Source organism: Idiotropiscis lumnitzeri, chromosome 14, assembly GCF_059441095.1.
Source record: "Idiotropiscis lumnitzeri isolate Australia: NSW breed Sydney's pygmy pipehorse chromosome 14, RoL_Ilum_1.0, whole genome shotgun sequence".
Lineage (NCBI taxonomy): Eukaryota > Metazoa > Chordata > Actinopteri > Syngnathiformes > Syngnathidae > Idiotropiscis > Idiotropiscis lumnitzeri.
The window spans coordinates 17,506,484-17,524,292 of record NC_142404.1 but is presented as its reverse complement, the minus strand read 5'-3'; the positions used below and the strand labels follow the sequence as shown (position 1 = coordinate 17,524,292).

Here is a 17,809-nt window from a genome sequence, read left to right as displayed (position 1 = left end):
GTGGTTAATATACAGCTGCTATTATTTTACCATCAGTCAGCTTCTCTCACCTCGCAATCTAATAGCGCCTCAGCTTCATTAGCATCCACAACGATCCGTTCGCCCTCCAGCTGGACGCGAGCCGCCGGGACGTGGACCACAGCACCACCTTTTTTAAATCTGAGTTTCATTGTGCGACGGCAGTGACGACGGACCGCTTGGCTCTCAACCAGCTTTCCATCAAATGCCTTTTTTTTTTTTAAATCTCCTGACAGGTGACGAAGCTTTGAAAATCAAGCTGCGTTGAGAATGGGATGAGACCCTCGAGGAAGTGGCTGAACTTCTGACCTGCACTTTTGGGGACAGTTGGGGCGACGCGTGCGGTATTAAGTGGCCGACTGCCTGAGAGCAGTCACGAACGGGCAAAACATGGACACACGAGCGCGGTCTCAAGCAGCCATTCATCTAAAACGCGGCGCTAACCTTGAGAGGATGTTGATGCAACACCCTCCTGCCGGTGACAGCCCAAAACAAATAGAGACTAGATCATTTTCATAAACACATCTCCGAGAGGAATGATGCTTGACTAAGATGCATGTGGCCCAAAAGCACACACTTTGTTTCCTTCACTAAGCGGCACTATAAAAGTGTATTATGATATTATAAACAGTAGAACAAGTGCACACCTGTCTAATAGGTTTTTATTGATGTGCTTGTCAAGTCTGAGCTTTATATTCATTTATTTTGCTAATTCATGCAAGAACCACCCTATAACGGCACGCGATGTAATAAAGCAAACCATGTGGTGTGTATCAGAACGCTAAAATGTTCGCTTTGGGTCTTGAGGTAAACTTATTCGTAGCGCATATGCCATTACGGTAGATGAAGACATATGGCTCTTTTAAGGCTGCTAACAATACCAATCAATAACGGCGAACGTGTCAGCTTCGTCACATTTCATAAATCATCGCCATTGTTTCGGGGATGACAGTGATCATTCTCCACTGAGTCGCAGCATGAATGCACGCAAATAATCTCCGTCTTGATTAGGCACAGGCGAGGCCTCCGCACGGAAGTGGTCATTGTGGTTGGAGACTCGGAGGGTACGTAGGATATACATAAAAGACAACCACGTGGCGTGTCAGAAAACATGCAAGACTGCAATCGTTGCGGCGTTTGCTTTGTTCAGTGCGCGAGAAGAGGATACGGTCAACTTCACCAAATTCCTCCTGTGAGGAATGAGGGCAGAAATTTCCTCATCAGATTTGTTTGCTACAACACACGTCACATGTCAAATGACGGCAAAAAGGCATAGTTGCCTCATTGTAGGTACAAAGTACTTTTTTCCCGTCCCAAGAGTGCACCTTGGCAAATGGGAGTGGTTTAAAGCCAGAAGTGGCTCCACACGCGATATTGTCACAAGGCGCGGTATTTCTGGGGAATGGAGGAAATGCTTGCATGCACGCCAAGCGGCCCCAAAGATGGGGCTTCCTCTCACCACAGTAGGTGATGATAGACAAAAGCGGAATGAAGGGGCCCGCGTCACACACTGCAGCTTGCAGACACATTCATGCACCCAAAATAACAGAGAGGCTCTTCCTCACGTGGGCACGCAGAGCTCACTTTTTGCAAAGGTTGACGTACGTGGGAAACGGCACGGGCAGCCATCGAGAACGATCAGTCAGGGCATTTTTTTTTTTTTCTTGCGGGGTCATGACAGAGCAGCTAAAAATGACAATCCAAGAGTCAATATGACATTTCGTTTAACAGCGCGATGACAGAATGATTCCATGTCTGTGTAACTGTAGCTGCACTCTGTCCAGGAGTGCTCCATTATTCTCAACTCAGCCACTTTATGTCTCACGGGGCTTATCATGAGCCATGGTGACATCGCACTTACGATAGGATCTCGCATGTCAGCCCATGACATGCAAATATTTACGTCAATTCAATTTCTTTGGCCACCGGCGCAGTAACGGGGTCCTGCCCCAACTTCCTTAGAGCGACCCTGTGGATTGAGAAATACAGTTGAATTTGGCCACACCTATAAAAGAGAGCGAGAGAGTGAGAGAGAAAGAAGGAGAGAGAGAAAAAACAGAGATAGAGAGAAAGACAGAGTGAGAGAGAGAAAGAGTGAGTAGCGAGAGAGAGCGAGAGCGAGCGAGAGAGACAAGGCACCAATAAAGGAAGTCATCATGTTGATGTTCCTGCAAACGCACATTCAAACAGCAGGCATTAATACAACCGAACGTGATGAAACGGTTTCTAACAGCTTTGTGGAATTATAGGTCAACTTTGTTTACGTAATGTGGCACGGAGGATTTAAAGGCAGTGATTTACAGTGCAATAAATGATAAATACGAGTAGTGTGTTCCCCCTCAACCCTCCCACCCCCCACGGTGAGGGAGGAGTCCGAGTGCTGCGCTCTTTGCGCTTTCCTCCGCTGCCTGTGGCTTTTGAAGGCGTCGCATTCTTGCACTTATCTTTATAGCCATTAGCGCTGTCGGCCTTCCCGCGTTCCTGCTCTGCCTCACTCACCAAAATTCCTTGAATATCACCTGACAAAGCCGCAATGCGGACTTGCAAACAAATTGAACCATTTGTATAAAATAAGTATAAAAAAGACATACTGTCATTTTGACATTGTACAGATCTTTAAGCTCAAAATTTAAAAAAATAGAGCACAAATTACTGCTGAAATAAAATGAAATGTATTTTTGAGCTGACGTCTGCATTAATGTAGGCGACTCATTCATTTTTCCGACATATGAGCTTGCTGTGTAGCTGTAATACTGAAATCAAATCATTTAAAATCGATGCCAAAAGTTTATTCATGGAATTAACTGACAAAAAAAAAAGAAACCAAAGCACTTTTTCGCCATAATTATCATTTAACTAGTTGCATAAATTCTAACTAGGATTACCGGTAGTTCCCAAGGTGTTAGGAGATAAGCGAGGATGGGTGACTGTTCAATACTGACTAGCAACTCCTCCAGCTTTGTGGTCAGAGGAGCTTGAAGCTATTTTCCCACAGCGGGAGATTCAATGACATCATCAACAACTGCACGTGAACAATCACTTGTCGCGTCCTATGAACCGTAACAATTCATTACAAATGCTCAATTGCAAGAATCTATCACAACAGTGGTCTTAAATATGTCATTTGTCCGCATTAGTAGTAGGAGTCCGAAGCAAAACATGAAATATTCACATTTCATTGCAAATGAATGCCGCTTAAAATTGTTGCAGATCAGTATGTTGCGCGGAGACATAATTGCTGCTTCTCTTTCAATACGAGAATATGTTGTCATGTATGAGTGGTAATTATCACGTCATGTAGATAATTCGCATGAGAAGGACTTTCATAAGAAACATTTTCTTGGTAAAGTGTAAAATAATCCCAAGAAAAATTATAATTATAAACAGTTGGGGATAAAATTAAGAGAGGGGAAGGAGAAAAAAAAAAACATGTGCGGAATGACAATACTTTGTATTTGGAACTTGTGAGTTATGTTGCCTGTTGAACAAAACAAAAATGTTCATTTTACTCAGAATATCCCTATAAATATTAAAAGCATAGAAACAGTTTTGAAGGCGTCTCATTTCCATTTTTTTAAATCTCTGCAAATGTGAATTTATTTGCCAGAATACAAAAGGAACTTTACTCAATGTAGTGACATACCACTAACAGCCTGTAGGGGGAGTCTGGCATCACTGCTGCCTTCAGCGCACGCCAACACACACACATGTAAACCTGCTGTCAGCAGTTTGTAATTGCTGATGTTAAACAGCAAGTTCAACTCGGGAAAATAACAAGGGGAGTTGAATGTTTTCAGATTTTACGAATGTGACATCATTCACATGCACACACACGTTCACACACACAAAACACAATGTTCATTTTACAGCATGTTATGAAGCTACCACACCAATCAAATCCATTTGGATGGATTCAAAAATCAGCTGCCTCATTCATCTTAGCCAAGCCACGGTGGGTCATCTAATCCTTTCGTGTCATACAATTTTGGACAAACAAACACTAAGGATTTGGCTAATCCTCTATTAAGGACCTCTGTAATCCTTTTGAAAGCCGTTGTATACACACCAGGTTAAATACTGTAGTCACAGCAAAGGTCAAAGGGATTAACCTTGCAGAAAGTGATCTGATGCTAAAGGGGAGAAAAAGACAGAGTAGGCTCGCAACAGTTTGTTTTTAGGCTCGGGAGAAACTAAACTTGCATCATGATTTACAGACTGTCATTTCATTTTCCCCCAAGCTGTCAGAATTGTAAGTGCACACCTCTTGATACAAAACAGAAAAGAGTGGGCGTTCCTTGCCTAGTGAGTAAACTACACAAAAGAAAGAGTCTAATATGAAATAATCAATGAGCATATTATATCACCTCAAGGACCCACACTGTGATCATGACATCAAACCAGAACAATAATTCAGTCGCGAGCAACCACATCGTCTCCGTTTCATTCATATGCACATACTTTGCGATTAGGCTAACGATAAGTTGAAAAGCGTAATGATGGTAAAGTGCCGTCAAGGGATGTTTATTTTTACAGAAGAGAGGCCATGAATTGGTGGAGCCCTTAATGCCCCAGCGCCAAAACTGCATGCGAGGATTTCCCGGCTCAAAGTATTTGTTTCTCTTTTCTAAAAACACATGACATCGTTCCAGAAAGTGTATTCAAGCCTCCTGTGCACATCAGCGTTACTGCATTTTAACTGTGTACAAACGCACCCCGTGCACTACCTTTGGCTGTATTTTTGTTTTTTGTTTTTTTCAAAGCAGCTTATGATGAAGGATATGGCCAATTAAAATGCGCGGCCTGGCACAGCAGACACTTATTGTACTGAGTATAATTGATTGTCATCGAATTAGTGTGCTGAAGACAGACTAATACTGTCGGCTACATGAGTTTTTGCGCACGAGGACAGCTGTTTACGAGTGTTGCAAATCCCCCCCCCCCCCCCCCTCCCGGGACGAAATCATAATTTTTCTCACTATGCCGAATGCTCCGCTCTATAAAAGTGGACAGGGCGATGGGCGATTTTCCATTTCATTTTCCCACCTCACTAACTGTTGGCTACATGGCGGTACGGGATAACTACACCAGTAATATTTGCTGTGTGGGACTAAATCCATTACAATAAGCATTTGCATAATACAATTCTGTCATTGAGCAAATTAGGAATATGAAATGAAGCAATCTGTGACAATGAGCCCTGCAAGTAAATACGTAATGATTTGCACGTGGCTGCACTGCTGACATGAGAAACAACTTTGATCTATCAGTTGACAGCTCGGCAGCACACTTGGCGAAAAGCAGGAGGCGGCTGAAATGAGCTAAGCATTCTCAAGTGCGCAACCTATGCAACGAGGTCTCTGGAAGGCGTGGAATCAGCACAATGATTACTCACCGGGCCACTCGTGCAAACTGACAGGCCTGACGGATGCGGATGCAAGAGGGCCGAGTGGATGGCGCGCGTCAGGCCCGTCGGGTCGGGAAGCAATGCGTTGGCCCAGCTGATCTCCAATTAAGGAGGGCATTGACACCACACGGGGCAGCCAAGATGCTTCATGCGCAACGTCAAACGCACAAAAGCAAGACAGAAAGCAATGCGATGATACTGCATTTGTACAACGTTGAAGTCTGAAGCTGATTGTTATGCCAAAATGAATTCCAATTTGTGGGAATCCGTCCGAATTTGTGAGGTCAGAGCAGAGTTCTAAGACTTTTGGGATTACATTTTTACTTTAGTTGTTTTAATTCAGTAAATTTGAATTAGTTTTAATTACTTTTGTCCCAACACAACGGCTATAAAATTCTACACACCCCCATTCAAAAGCCAGGTTTTTGTGATCTAGCAAAAAAGAGAGCAAGACAAATGATTTTAAACATTTGTTTCCCCTCATTAATGTGACCTATAACCTTAGCATTTTTTTAAAATAAATATTTCAAGAAGGGATGTAAAAATAAACAACTGAACAATGAAAACTTAACGAATCGCATTCAAACGCAAGTTAAATTGGAGAAGGCACACCTGCCAACATTTATTTCACCTCTGATTAATCCCAAAAAACTGTTCTAGTAGGCTTTTCCTGACTCTGTCTTCTCATTTATTTATTTCTCTTTTTAGGTCAATGAATTTGTACAGATTATCCTTCAAATTACATATTTTGGTCTCATTTTTTTTTAAATCCCCCAAAACCTGCCATTTGAACAGGGGGGGGGTGCAGACTTTTTAAATCCACATTATGCAGCTTTTTGATAAATTAATCAATTCGCCTCCGGTGTAGGGGTCTCGTGCCCTGCCAGTGGCCTGACCAGGCAGTGAACTCTTGCATTCCTAAAAAACACGGTCATCCAGCCTCTGTAATTTGTCATGTTAGGAGCTGACAGTAAAAGGTCATCCACTCCCATCGCTGGAGGCAAGAAAAAGCACCAGGATGAAAGTGCACGTTCAGACGACGGCCATCCTCGGACTGGGAAGATGCACGCACATACACACGCGCACACACACATCTTTATCTAATCTAGGCAAGCTATCCATCTTAAATTTCCCACACTATCTGACTGGAGAAGTACAAGCAAGTCCAATAAAACGTAACCCAGCAGCTAATAATGAACTGAATACAAGATTTCAGTAGCATGCTGTCTGCATTTATAATGTGTGGGAGAATAACTTGACACACATTGTGTCTTTTCAAATGGATTTGCGCCTCCCTTCACATCTAAATCTAACATCTGTAGCACCGCACCGAGACACTCGCCAGGACGTGAAATGAAATATATCCCCTGTGAGAGTATGTTGAATTGAAGAGGAGACCACGTCGCACCACTCATCATACTCTTGTTCGCCGTCGTGACATAGTCGGCTCACAACGCCATCCGCCGGCTTTATATTTCATGTTGGAGGAGAGTTGCGCATTTAGTTTTGGAGCAGACAAGCTATCCATTACATTGGGCCACCTCTGACTCGGCTCCAATAGAGAGGGCAGCTCTCGCAACAGCTCATCCATCATGCGCAATATCAATTGATTACAAAACATAAACAGAGCATCTTTGATATAAGGGGCCAGCTGGACCGACGGGGGGCGCCGCACGGGAAGTGCACTTAGAGGCATCCCGCCTGAATAGTCCAGCTTCTGTCTGCTGCCCTCTCTACCCAGACTGGCATGATTTAGCCACATCCCTCGCTTCCTGCAATTATTTTACTTCCGAAGCACAACACGACCACAGCCTATGGCGCGGCGACACTGTGGGCTCGACTCTAATGACTCCTCCGGTTCATCCACGCGTGGACATCCATGAACTCATTCTCTTCCCTGTGGTGCACCATAAAAAAAAAAATAATAATTATGTAGTGTGTGATAAAGGCCAAGCTTTACATTACTACAACATGCTGACGAAAACCTTACAAGAAACACTGTCAAATTTCGGAGTTCCGTGCGACATTCCAGTGTTATCGCAAAGGTTTTCTTGTGAGGATTTCATACACATCAAAACATATTTTCACGGCTTCACATGTGGGCAAGGAGAGCCGCAGTCACACATTCATTGAACAGGACACACAAAATGTAAACACTTGCGACCTGTCACTCACACACAGATTAACTCGCCAACTTGACTCCAGCCCCTGACGTCACTCTCTAGGCCACACCTCTTAAAGGCACACATAAATAATACCGTGTGTACAGTAATTAGACTTCACGTATAAAATCTGTTAATTTCTTTACAGTCTTTCAGTCTTTATAGAAAACATTTTGATGTCGTTGGCGGAGAGGGGCTGAAAGCCTCTAAAAGAATTGATGGTATTTGAATGAATTTCAATCAGGGGTAAAAATTTGTGATAGACCGATTATTGGCCGGGCCAATTATCGGGGGCGATATTTGGCATTTTGCTGATAATCGTCATCAGCCTTTTTAATAACATTCAAGGCCGATAAATTAAAAGCTGGTTATTTTTGGCCCGCTGCAGCCCTCCACTCTCGCTCTCTCTTGTTTAATAAAAGTAAAGTCAAGCTTTGGAGTTTTTTTATTTAAAAAGTGTTGGCACCATTTCCCCCGTTCTGCAACCAATAAATATCGGCTTCAAATATCGGTTATCGGCCACCATGACCACTAATAATCGGTATTGGTATCGGCCCTGAAAAAAGCACGTCGGTCTATCAATAGTAAAAATGTACAACTTAATATGTGTACTGACTTAGCAGTTTTCAAATTTAACTATTAGCTCCCCAAAAGCCGCAAGAATCTTTCACTTCTGAAACAAACTAATGTATTAATTATTCAACAAATAAAGAGCTCGAACATCATATGGAGCAACTCCAGTCAGACTTGAAATATGACCAATTATGGTGTTTTAAATTTGACCCAATTGCCTCCCCTATCTCTCCTTAAATTGCACTCCTCTGCTGGTCCATGCAGCATTAGGAAGGCGTCATTAGGGACAAGCAAGCGACCAGGCGGTGCACACTTGGGCAAATGGAAGTCGTAAAGCAGCGCTGCTCATGCAACAGACGTTACACGCTGACCCTCCCCATCCCTCAGCCGCTGCAAACGGCTGACACTGGACCAATGACGGGGTAAACCACAGGCTTTTCAAACTCAATTTGGTCCCGCATTAATTATTCCTCTAAGTATTCTATGTCCCTGATGATATGGAATTCATAAATGTATAAGGTTAAGGGAGGCGAGCTTTTCAGGCTACACTCACCAATGTGATGATACAAATCCCATTTTATGGTAACTACCTAATTAGGACTAGCGAGCTGTGCACTGTAAGACTCATAAATCTGTGTTATATCAGACAAATGCCCCCCGACTCCTCCCGGTCCATGACCAGAGCAAGTTCAGAGCTTTATGATGACTCCAACTTTCATTATCTTTCATTTTACAAACAGCGGCTATGCGGTACGAACACACACCTCCGTGTTCATCGACTTTGTGCATACGTCTTGCACCAAAAGGAATCCGTCACTAAATCAAATCAGTAATTGTCTTTTGGCTTTTCTTCTATTAATTAGTATGCGCACCATCATCCCGTTGAGCTTTTAATTTTGATGTACATTTACACAATGACAATAAATGAATCTAATCCAATCTAATCAAGGCATCGGTCCTTTGGAATGTTTAATGTTGCAGAAATGATTAAAACCGAAGAGGGCTGTCAAATTTACATGAATCCAGCTTGTGTGCTGCTCAGTTTTCAGGGTGACCCTGAATTGCTCTTTAGTGTCCTCGTCTTAGGTGAGGAGGGTTCAGATTCGCTGCCGGAGGGCCTCTCATTGTCCATTTGAACCGCTGACCTAAGGTTGAAGGTTCCGAGGTGCAGACGATACTCCAAGTAAGGCACACACTGCGATGAGGCAAATGTGCCAAATCACAGGTAGCTTCACTGGCGGTCTGAATCAAAGAGACTAATCAGTAAACGTCCGAGTATTGAGCCCTGTGGAATACCCATTTTTATATTTAGAAATGGAAATTCATCATAAGCAATTTTAAAACACTGAAACTGGCCGGACCTGGAGGAAGGATGAAAGTAAAGTATTGTCTCTTAGAGATGTTCTGATTTTGCATATTTTTAGGCTTGATGACCTACTTGACGTTATCTGACGTGAATGACACAAAAAGGAGTTGAACCTATGAAAAAAAAAACTTGAAGATTGTCAATGACATAACATTCTTTTTGTCTCGTTCTATTCATTTTTTGTGCACAAGCCCTCAGCATGACTGGCGTGCGCGGTTCGGTTGGTCGTCCGAAACAACATTCTTGTATAGTATGCTGCCACGAGGCTTCCTGTGCCGCTGGCAATGAATTCGCTCACTGTACCCTCAATGGACAATTCATTGGTTACATCAGTCAAGTCTGGAATGCATTGCATCAGACGATTACAAACGTCTCTCAATAATTCTACACCACTGCAAACTACAACGATGTTAGCGTATAGTTATAGAAATGACTTATTAATTAATTAATTATAATTATATAAGAGAAAATCTGCAATATAGTGGTCGCTAAATACATTCCATCTCTTGGTTACATTGATAAAAAAAAAAAGCAAAGGAAGCAAAGAGCAAGAAGATGCGCGTCACTAAATCCTTCCTTAGGCTGTATCTTATTTTGCTCTGAGCGCGTGGGAGAGGAGAGCATGTGTACAACAGAGAGGTTGAGTCTCTTCCCTCGCATGCGCAGCCTGCAGGGAAACCAACATGCACGAATGGTGAATGGCTTGTGACATTCACTTGCGGTAGAGGACATCGCTTCACTGGAGACCTTGCAGCAGCCATACCCTGCAAGCAGAATGTGGCCAGATGGAACTCGGCTAAATTGTCAACATTTCCCTCAAGACCATCCGGCAAAGCTGGTTCTACAATGTGGGCACACACGGAAACTCACAAAACGCTGCGTAAAGTGCACCGGAGCCTCCTGAGTGGCTCGTGTGGGAGGACAAAGGTGAGGCGAGGTGTAATAAAGCCGTATGCCCACTGTTAAGAAATGAAATGTAAAGACATCACTGTGATCCATCTTCATTAAACAATTTCCCCTCTCCCTTGCTTGTGCGGGTATTTTTTTCGAGGGGCTGTCTCCCCTCTCAGGTGTCGGCATGTGTTTAGATATACCGGAGAGCAACCACGGAACGGACGGACGGCCGCTGGTCGCGTGACGACTGGCTGCCATTCAACTCTTGGAGGGTTTCCCATCCCCCCCCACCATGTGATACATTGCAATGTGCCAAATGCAAACGGAGGCATTTAGGAAAAGCAGTGGGAGAAGGACTGCAGTCGAGTCGTTAATGTGGGCCGCTCAGTGCCAAAGCAAATTGGAAGCGTCGCCAGCTTCACGTGCCAAATCAGTGTGGCGTTTGTTACATCACATTTGTCACGCTGAAAATATCGCACAAATTACCGACTCGGAATTCGATTTGTTGAAATCGGACATTATTAAGTACTAAACATGAGAACTGCATTGTTTTCCCTTTATGCTCAGATTTGAATGAGGGGCATAATTTTAACAATATTTTCAGTTTTTGTAGTTGCGCTACGACTCTGTATCAGACTGAAACAATTCGGTAAATAAGCTTACAGAAATCTTTAAAAACATCAACCTTTCAGTTGCAAAGCAGTTCTGTGCCACCGCAAACTACAACCATAGTGTATGTCTTGCTCAACGCTAGAAATAGAAAGAGATGTTTTTTTCCCAGTTCAGATACCGAAACCGATTAGTACAAGTCAAGGAGGCCGATAACCGATATTTGGAACCGATATATCGAAAAACTTTGTTCAATAGATTTTAAGCATGTTTACTAAATTATTTTTAGTTTTTAAAGATTGTTTTATTGCTAACAATTCAAACAATTGCCTTACGCCAGTGCTTCTCAATTATTTTCTGTTATGCCGCCGCTAGCCGAGCAAAAAGAAAACAATTTGCGCCCCCACCGCAGAGTTAATACTCGCTGCACACAATGGGAAAGGAGAGCACCACTGCCAACTAGTGGAGTGGATGTGCAATTACACTTTATTGCAGTATGGCGGGAAAAAAGTATGTTCCTCAGAGTTACACGCGCCGCCCTCAGCATCGCACCGCGCCCCCCCCCAGGGGGGCCCGCCCCACTATCTGAGAAGCACTGCCCTACGCAGTGCAGGCGTTATTCAATATGTAGCCGTCAGAAGCCCATTTAAAAAAAATATATAAAAATCAACTTTGATGATCACGACTCAGCATTGTCTGAGCTCACAATCCTAAAATGATAAATCCTTCAACAATTGTTTGTACCAACCATGCCTTTTGATGTCATGACAAAAAAAAAAGTTTAACCTTGATTTCATTGCACCATAACAAAATCTCTCAAAGACGTGGAATAATTGTAAATGGAAAAATTACTTCTCACGGGCAAATCACATTCTTCTCTGACAACATAATCAGATGATTTATGTTTTTCTTCTCTTTCTTAGATTTTTTCTTAACAGCGACAGCCTCTCTATCTGTGCCAATTCCGAGGGAAATTGCACCAAAACCTATCAGATGAATTGCCTTTCTGTCAAAGTTGTGATTCGTCTAAATACAAAACTCTGTAATCAATCTTCAGCTCCTCTGTTACGTTTATTGCAGGAGCTACAAAAAGTCCCCGAACACTGAAAGGCAAATCTGTCCTCCCATCAGCAAGCAGCTCCACACCTAAGTGTCTTTCGCAGTCAGAATAAGCACAGCTGGTAGGTTACAATAAATAAATAAAGAATATCCCAAATCTCACGAATCTTCTTCCCCTTTCTTGTGCCATTTAATGCAATTTCTCCTCAAGCATTTCTAGGCGGAGGTGAATCGTGAGCGTGTGCTGTGCATGCGTGTGTGTTTTATGCAAATTGCTCGACGAGGTGATTAATTCATAATGCGTTTCAGTGCAATTGAAGGCAGCGGGAAGTGATCAAGGGCAAGGACATTATGGAATGGTACAGGCTGCATAGGGCTGCCTCTGCTTGCTCGACACCGTACCACAGCACGACAACAGCTCATTACATGGAGACAAAACACCTCCCCCACTGATAATGAACAGCTTTCACCAGTGCTTCTTTTTTTTTTTTTTTGTTCTTCCGGGTCCGCACATCATTCTTCATTCAAGCGAATCAAGTATCGATCCAGCGCGACTTCTCATATCCATGCACTATAATTGTACTGTGCATGCAATGTGTCAGATGATTTGGTTTCCTGAAGATGCAACATACGCGCAGTAACGCATCACCGGCCGCATTTTAATAACAGACTACAAATGAGATGAAGCGCTTTGAGAAAAAAATAAGCCAAATAGTCATAAGCTGAGCTAACATTGTTTTACTGTCTTTTCTTACTCACTCATATGCAGGCAGAGTCTCTTAGTGGAATTTTGTCAACTGGGGAAATAAAAGAGAAGACGTTTGCACTGTGCATTATGTTTGACAAACCTAGAGAGCGTGTAACAGCTGCGGTTGGAGGTTATCTGACAATAAGAGAGGCAAACGAGTTGAAAGTCGTAACTCAAAATATCTTTCTCCATTGAAATGGATGGAAATGCCTTTAATCCGTTCCAGCGGCCCCAAAAAAATGACAATGAAATATGCTTTCTACAAAGACATAGAATGACCGATTGGATTGAAAATGCTCTGTCATGATGTTCCGCTGGACGTGTTATAAGTTTGTTTGTTTTTTTTATAGTGTGTCAGGTCAGCAGCAAGACACAAAGCTGCAGTGGCAGCGCTCGTAGCTTCAGGTGACAGAATGTTGATGATCGGTGCAAGGACGATGCCCTGCATGTGTCAAACAATCGGCAAATAATTTATGTCATCTTTTCCACCGTTATTTCCGTGGAGGGGCACTAACTGTGTTGCCAATACCAAAGCTTCTGCAGGGGAAAAGGCGAAGCCAGGGATGTGCAACAATAAGACGGATGGAGGGAGCGAAGAGGAGCGAGTGGGCTGGGGGAGGGGAAAGAAATGCCAGGCTCAGCTTTTTTTTTTCCCCCCTCCTCTTTCCCTCCTCAACCGAAGACGCACGGTGGAGACAAAAAACGCGTGGCGTGGCCGTCATTTGTCCGACATCTTACGTGATGCGAAGGCCTTTCTTTCACCATGCCAACTTGTGTGGCAGATGATGTATGTGTTTCTTCAGTCCCGTGATTACTAGCATGGAGCTGCAGAGCGATGCTCTTCACCTCATCAGTTCCACAGGCTGCGCTCCAAGGTGGCTGAGGGATTTGCTGCGAGATGCCTTCTGACACGCAGCACAACCAGGGCGGAGCGGCGTGAATATTATACAGTGCATTTCACCACAGCCACCCACTGTGAACAGATCAATCGAGGTGGATGAGGTGAATTACAATTTAATAGAGTGCCAAGGAGCAGTAATTAAAAAGAATGATTATATTTTCCCTAAATGTATGAAAAAGTGAACGGTCCATTGGGACGCTGCAAAGCTGCTTTAAACTAATGTGGAACGTACATTGCCTATTTGCCTCATGTGTCCTTTGTGGAAACTTTGGATACTGAACTCCAACAGCAGAACAATTGTTATTGTTATTGTGATTATTCTGGTTTGTAGCATCGTCATCACTTTCTACATCAGCCTATTTGACAGTGTGAACTCCGGTTTCCTCCCACATTCCCAAAACATGCCTGGCAGGTTGATTGGACGCTCTAAATTGCCCCTCGTTAAGAGTGTGAGCGCGGGTTGTTGTTCGTCTAAATGTGCCCTGCGATTGGCTGGCAACCAGTTCAGGGTGTACCCCGTCTACTGCTCGAAGATAGCTGGGATAGGCTCCAGCACCCGCCGCGACCCTTGTGAGGTACAGACAATGGACGGATGGATTTTGATGGGAAATTTAGTTTTGAAACTAAACGAGTGCCGCTTGTGGCGAGCATAGGCTGTTTTAAAGCAAAACGTTTGGGTTTGAATCTTGATTTAGCGCAGTGCTTCTCAAATAGTGGAGCAATCCCCCCTGGGGGGGGGGCGGTGCAATGCTGAGGGGGGTGCGTGTAACCCTGAGGATCATGTTTTTTTTTCCGCCATACTACAATAAAGTGTAATTAAACATCCACTCCACTAGTTGGCAGTGGCGCTCTCCTTGCCCATTGTGTGCAGCGTGTATTAACGTTACGGTGTAGGTTTGTTTTGCAACAAAAATGCTATTATTTAGAGTTGTGGCAGAGAGTGGGTGGTGGTGGGGGCACGCAAATTGCTACAGAAAATAATTGGGAAGCACCGATTTAAACCAAACTGATTTGGATGAAGAGCTTCTTAGATTATTATTCTACATTGATGCATATCAATATATATATATTTTTTTGTTCTATCAATATAGAGTACCTTTCCAACATTCAACTTGAAGTGACTTATTGCGAGGAAGTAGAAAGCATTGTGGGGCCATCACACAAAGCTGTTGACCTGTAAGTAACACTGACACCTCGTCTTCCCACACCCATTAATCACCGCCACCATGTATGTCCAACGTACAGATTATGTTTCACTTCATTTGAAATATCAGAGGGACCGCTGCTGTCTTTCATGGCGAGTGGATCATTCACAATATAAGACGCAGCTTATCCACGATCATCACTGCAGTCTTCAAGCATTTCAACTCCAACGTGGGCGTGTTATTTTACGTTCGCCAAACTTCAAGTGTAACGCAAAACAAATCCCGGTTCAAGGCTTGATCAGACATTTCTCGTGATTTATTTCCAACCGAAATCCGTCTGACACGAAGAGACTCTTGCCAAGTCGAACAGCGGGACAGGAAGGATGTTGTCACTTGAAAGTTCACGACTAAATCTTCCTCGCCGAGCTTTCGAGCGCTGTGGGCTGTCTGTCAACAAAATATCTGTCTGTCTGTCATTGTTCACCCAGAGAGAGAGAGAGAGAGAGAGAGATGTTTTTATAGGGTGACCTGGCCAACTATTTTGTGTCAACTGGTGTCAGGCTACAAGTGCAAAATAGTAGCCTGCCTTCAGGCTCAACTCCAAACCAGAGCGTCTTGTGTCGCAAACGTGAGGGTGTCGAGAAGGACAGCGGAGGCGACACAGGCGTCGTGACCAGACAGGAAAGCACTCGGCCAACCTGCGTTGCTTAAAGCACAGATGAGCAAATGGGACATAAAAAGGTGACTCCATGTAATCGTCATATCGGGTTTTTAAAAATCAAAGTGACCCCAAAAATGCTCAAATCGCTTGGCAATTTATGTTCTGCCTAGCACACCATAGTGGAAGCTTTTTTTCCCCATGAAAGCAATGGAAGTGCCCGGCTGCTGAAATGATGCTCCGAAATGAAATGTCCACTGAATGGACAATACATTCACCAAGCCTCAACAAAAATGGAACAGGATGGATTCTTTTAAAGGACAAAGTCGTATCCCGCTTGCAAAGTTTTTCCTATTATCATTTTCGCCTTCCGGATACAAAGCAGGCCATCCAGTTGAGTGAGTTTCGAAATGGGATGCAGAGAAACTCATTAGGTTCCCCCCCCGAACCTCCCTCAGCTGTGGTTGAGCTGCAGCAGGTTAAGTGTCATTCAGAAATTAGCATTCTCCTGCCGAATCGCTGGACGTCACGTCGGCTGTGACCATTTTTTTTTTTCCGAACTACATTAAACAAACCCTCCGAAGGCCTCAATGATGCATGCAATCTTAATTTTTATTACAGCAATTTATTATGCACTCGCCGAGCTTATGACAGCCCCGACTGTCATTAACAGATTAATTAGAATCCCCCCCCTTCCCCACCCTTCCTCTGAGTTAAAGAGAAACGGAACGCAGGCGGGCATCTCTTGAAAACATTGCAAGCCGGGCAGCCGTGTTTCGACATAACACCGGCTTTCTCCGTCTTCCGAGACTCAACGAAATGAAGGAAGCAGAACTTTGCCTGCAGCTACGGTGCATCACAAAGAATTCAGACGCAAGTGATGCACTTCAAAAGGACACCACTACAAACACCACCTCCCAATTCATCATGTCAAATCCTCGTTGCTTCTTCAACCACTTGCAGCAAATCCCTGCTCTTCAACTGCGTGCACACGTTGACCCTCGTGTCTAAAAACTAGCAAGAAGAAGAAACTTATTTCCTTGTTGTCTCAGGCTTGTAGCAGACTTTTAAATGGTCTCCTGCAAAGAGACACAGTGGCTGTCTTGACCTGGTCGGCAATAAACAAAATGAAATTCACTCCAAACAACACTGCTTAGTCAGGAGGAAAGCTGAAAGAGAAATTCGTTGTTTGTCCTGCTATGTGGAATTATTTTACACTTTTCAGGGGTTTATTGAACAGTTAAACACATAAACGTGCTGCTGTCGACTCCAGCTCACGCCTGAACATTTCCACGCAGACTCACCGACGTTACATGCTAGCCCACCAGCAATACATACTGTATTTTCAATAAATCTTGCGCTTACATTTGTTTTTTGTTTAATTGTGTTTAAATGTGTTTGGATACGTGTAAATGTGAGATGTGCTGTCCTGCGTTCCCTTACTTTTGATCAAAATGGCGACTGTAAAAATGTTTTTGTTTTTGAAAGCAATGTTGAACATTAGCATGCGCAAATAAACAGTGAAGGGAATTCTCGGTTTAAGTACAGTTTTTGATGTAACAGCACGTCATTTTAATGCATTCCAAATGTGCATTTAGTGCAGACCGGCTGAGTGAATGACTATGACGCATCTTAAATTCAAATACAATGCATGACAAAACGAACCATTATAAAACGCAGTACATCCATAACAAGCTTAATTTCTCACCCCAAAAAACAGCCAAAAGACATTTTAAACGGAGAAAACTCACCCGTGAAGACGCGTTTATGACATCCATAGTTGAGAGCCAGGGTCCAAAATGTATAATCCATGAAATACCCATTTTTTAAAAAAGACAGAGAGCGAGTTTATAATTGACATAGTTCACTTCCGGTTTGCGGCTGACATCTCTTCACTCATTGGACCATTTTCCTGTCAATCACAGAAAATTGACCAAATTAGGTTACACTGTCCTTGCGTGCTATTGAATCATATTCTTTCAATACTTTTTAAATACGTTCTTGACACATCAGATTTGGCAGTTAATTCGCGTAAATAAGAATCAAATTCCGGATGCACTGAATTGTGCCATTTCATGGATGAAATGTAACACCTTTTCCATTATTGCTTCGGTGCTCTTAGAGGTGAACAAAAGCGGAAGTGAAAAGTTGACATTTGCAGCGGAAACCAAGCGGTCGTTTCGCTGGCTCAGCACGTTGCGAGGACGCGACACCGCACCCCGGTTTGTTGCACGAAAAGTTCAATTTCTCACCACAGTGGATTTCTTTAATG

The 17,809-nt window shown here is 43.4% G+C and overlaps 1 long non-coding RNA gene across 2 annotated transcripts in view; it reads right to left on the bottom strand.

Annotated features, from left to right (window-relative positions):
- Positions 1-17,421, bottom strand: part of LOC148323804 (uncharacterized) — a 37,466-nt gene extending 20,045 nt beyond the window's left edge. For both annotated transcript variants that reach the window (XR_015846564.1, XR_015846565.1), the window contains exon 1: positions 17,289-17,421. This is a non-coding gene — a long non-coding RNA (uncharacterized LOC148323804). The remainder of the gene's footprint in view (positions 1-17,288) is intronic.
- Between the last annotated feature and the right edge of the window lie 388 nt (positions 17,422-17,809).